Source organism: Carlito syrichta, unplaced genomic scaffold (assembly GCF_000164805.1).
Source record: "Carlito syrichta isolate Samal-C Ts95f unplaced genomic scaffold, Tarsius_syrichta-2.0.1 Scaffold313900, whole genome shotgun sequence".
NCBI classification, from domain to species: Eukaryota; Metazoa; Chordata; class Mammalia; order Primates; family Tarsiidae; genus Carlito; species Carlito syrichta.
This window is the reverse complement of record NW_007257996.1, coordinates 474,785-478,939: the sequence shown is the minus strand read 5'-3', so window position 1 is coordinate 478,939 and position 4,155 is coordinate 474,785.

Below are 4,155 nucleotides of genomic sequence, written 5' to 3'. Positions count from 1 at the left end.
TTTTTTTTTTTTTTTTTTTTAATTGTAGAGATGAGGTCTTGTAATGTTGCCCAGGCTGCTCTCAAACTCCTGGGCTCAAGCGATCCACCTGGGTCAGCCTCCCAAATTGCTGGGATTATAGGCATGAGCCACCACGCCCAGCCTGGGGACATATTTATGTTAACAAAACTCATTGTTTACTTGGAACCCAAACATAACTGGGTGTCTGCATTTTGTCTGACAAAACTCCCTCCCCATGGGAGTTCCTTCTGCTCCCAACCCCCAGCTCTGTCCTAACCCCCAGCTCCTTGGTCCCTCCTCCCTGCCACCAGATCTACCCCCACTTGGGTTCCTCTGCTGAGAACACCATTCCTGTTGCCCCAACCACCCCTAAGCCTGCAGGACCAGGTTTGGGCATCACTGTGGGGGTGCCTTCTCAGACAGGGCAGGGGGTGCCCTCGCTCACGTGAGGACGCACCCGCCTGTATTGCCTGTTTGCAACAGTCACTCGGGTTTTCTGAGATCCTGTATTTTTAGATCATTCGTCTAACCCCCTGGCTGTCATGGCAGCTCAAGGACTGGAAGTCACTGGCTTCGCTGGGTCTCCGTTTCCTTGTTCCTGAAGGGTGGGAGGTGCTGGCTTGAGAAGCTGTCTCCTGGTGACAGCGGCAGGAGCCACCACCGCCTGCTCCTCTGGAGATGATGGACTCCTGCGGAGTGATGCGGCCCAGCAGCGCCCGGGGGTGCCACCTGGGAGGTTGCACCCTGAGCCCTGGGGGTGGCTGTGCCCTGCCCCCACCCTGGTGGAAATTCAGGGTCGAAGTCCAAGCCCCTCTGGGGGATCCAGGGGAGTGTCACTGGGGCCTCAGCTTCCAGCTAGATGCGCACATCAGGGAGAGCCCCCACATACGGGGCACTCCAGAACTGCTAGGCCAGAGGAGGGCAGGGGTCAGCGTGGGGCTTCTCTGGGTTCTTGTGAGGATCACACAGGACAGGGCTGTGATGTGACTGTCTGACCTCAAAGCAGGGGAGAGGAGAAGAGAGTCGCAGAGGGGAGGGGGTGGAGGAGAAGGGATGAGGGAGAGGCTGCCAGTTTACACCCACCGACAGAGTAAGACGCTACCAAACAGCTCCTCGTGCTTTTCCTGAATTAAAAAGCAATAATAATTGCAAGAGCTAACCCCCCCAGGCTGCGGGAAGGCATGCCTGTGGCTCCCAGGGAAGGAATCGCCCTAAACCACAGCCCACCCGGGATCCACCTAGGGGAGGCTGCTGTCAGAGGGTCCCTGTCCCCCTCCCCGGAGCCCTCCTTGGTGCCCAGCACGACAGCCCAGAGACGGGAATCCGGAGGGCTGCAGACGTTCAGGAGCCAACTGGACGCTGTGCCCAGGCCAGGCCCCTAGAAGTGGGCAGGCTCCAGGGAGGCCCCTCTCCTGCCCCGGCGTCTCCAGGCCCCACCCGCAGTGCTGCTCACTTGCACGCCTCTCGGGGAGGCTTCAGCTGGGAAACTGTCAGCAGGAGTGTGCAAACATCCCCTCCGCGGCGCCTGCCAGCTCCCGCACCGACAGCTTGCCGCGCAGGCGGCCTGCAAGCTGCAGCCCTGGCACCGGGAGTGGCTGCAGGCTGAACCCAGGCTGCTCTTAGCCTCGGGCCTCCCAGGGCTCCAGTCCCCGCTGTGTTCCCATCCTGTCCAGGGTTGTGTCCCCCGCCCCCTGCAGCCTGCAAGTCCTCATAGACCCCAGAAAGTCCAGAGCACCCAAGGCTAGAAACAATTCAGGAGGAATTAAAGAACTTCAGCAGGAGACAGTAAATTTGGGTAACACAAAAGGAAACACAAAATATCACTGAACCTTGGGGACACGTCACCTTTCAAGGTCAGTCCTGTGCTGAGTCCCTTCACGGTGCCTCCACGTGGGAGCTGATGCCCTGCATGTCTGCTTTGTGGCTTTCCAGGACCTGGAAGCGGATTTGTCTTTGGCGTTCCCTCCGGGGTCACCTGTGACCCCCTTGGGTCCTCTTCCTTGCCCAGCAGACACTGACAACCAGCACCTGCCCTGACTAGAAGAATGGCCATAGGCCCATGTCCCAGTCATGCACTGGGTGAAGAACCCTCCCTCCACCTTTGGGAAAGGTTAGGACACCCCTGAGTGGACCCAAATTGGCCCCTTATGGACATGAGGGGCTGGTGCAGTCATACCCACTCAGCCCTGGAGCATGGGGCAGAGCACAAAAGGAAACACAAAGTGTCACTGAACCTTGGGGACAGGTCACCTTGTCTACACCCACAGACAGAGTAAGACCACCCTGGATTCTGCAGCCCTGTCTCCCCTGGCACTACTGCTGGTGGGAAGGGGAGGTTCGGGCTCGCCCGGAAGCCCCCAGCCTCAGGGCCCTGCGTCCCCCTGAGTCTCCCAGGCCTGGCCAGCCCCGGCCAGCCCCTTCGTGTTGCCCAATTCATGGACTCGGCAGCTCCTATCCGCCTGTGAGCCCCAGGATGACTCCAGGCTCAGCCAAGGGACTAGGCCGCGCAATTTAAAATTAATAATCATGTTGCCTCACGGCCTCGTAATTAAGTGTCTGTTCATCCCCATTATTGTCAGAGCGTGATTTGTTGTTCTCTGGACAATACATTCAACCTGCTTAAAGGAGGCACCTGCAGCTGCCGGGCAAAGTGGACCAGGAAGGATAGAGTCCTGCACCTTCCAGAGACCCCGCAGCCGGGACCCTGAAGCAGCCAGGACTATCAAACGCCCAGGGTGGAGTCAACTCTGGGAATTTCTCATTGCATTTGGATGGAGTTGGGAGAGGCCCGCTTTGGCTGACCCAGGGCTACTCTCTAGCAGGCCTGGCCAGGCTGTCTTAGGGATGACTGTGAGGGAACGTGGGAGTTCCCGGATGCTGTACCCACACTCACACCCCAAAATGCATGCACACATGCACGCAGGAACACAGGACTGTTGTGTAATAAGAATCAAAGGCATGATGGTTCACTCTTGTAATCCCAGCACTTTGGGAGGCCATGGCAAGAGGATTGCCTGAGCCCAGAAGTTCGAGGCCACCCTGGGCAACTTGGCAAGACCATGTCTCTACAATAAATCAAAAAATTAGCGTGGTGTTCCAGCTACTCAGGAGACTGAGGTAGGAGGATCATCTAGGCCCAGCAGGTGAGGTTGTGGTGGCTGTGAGTGTGCCACTGCCCTCCAGTCTGGGCAACAGAGTAAGACTCCAACTTAAAAAAAAAAAAAAAAGACTCAAAGGTGTCTCCCTCCAAGGCTGGGGGTCATGGGACCTGTCTCGACTCCTCTGCTAGGAGACCCACTCGTGCCTCTGTTTCTCCAGCGTCAAAAAGGGGGTGATGATCCTGTGCCCTCTTCCACCTCCTAGGAGTGAGGTTCTGCTGAATGTCGATGGGACCAGCTGTGTGCTAGCCTGTCTCCAAAAAACGTGCGCTCTGGCGGTGGGGAGGGGAGTGGAAGAGGTGCTGCTGGCCCCTGCAAAGCTTCCCGCTGTGTCTGGGCCCTACTTTCTCCTGGAGAACAGCCCTGTGACTTGGCCTCCTGGGGTGCCTAGTTTATGAACTGACTCACTGGAGAGCCGCCCCCAAGGCTCCAGGGGACTGTGGGGGCCCAAAGCCACACCTTGGGGTGTCCACACCTTTGATGCAAAACCCACCACACATTCCCCACCCAGGGAGACTTCTGCCCCAGGGGTGGGAGGGGGTGTTCATTTTTTCCCATCTGGCAGGACACTTGACTCATCCAGTCGGTCACCAAGGCGCCTGTGCTCCACTCAGCCCTGGAGGCCAAAGGAGAGGCTGTGCTGCTGCTTGAAATCCAGAGCTAAGGACGGGCTGCTTGTCACAGAGGTCACCTAGGAGTCAGCATCCCCATGGGTTCCAAGGGAGACCCATACTGAAGGAGGCGGACAGTCCCAACAGCAGAAAGAGAACACCACCTTCCACACCACCCCACAATCCCCTTGGGGACCAAGGGTTGAGCTGCGTGGCCACAGGGTATGAGCTGGTGGAGCCAGTGCTGGGCTTGGAGGCTGGCAAATGCCCACATCCCAGGGTGGCCCAGGTCACACCTGCAACCACACACTACACCTAATGACTCAAGACTGCGTGGGCCAAGAACTACTCTATTTTCCTCTACGAATTTTTTTTTTTTTTTTTTT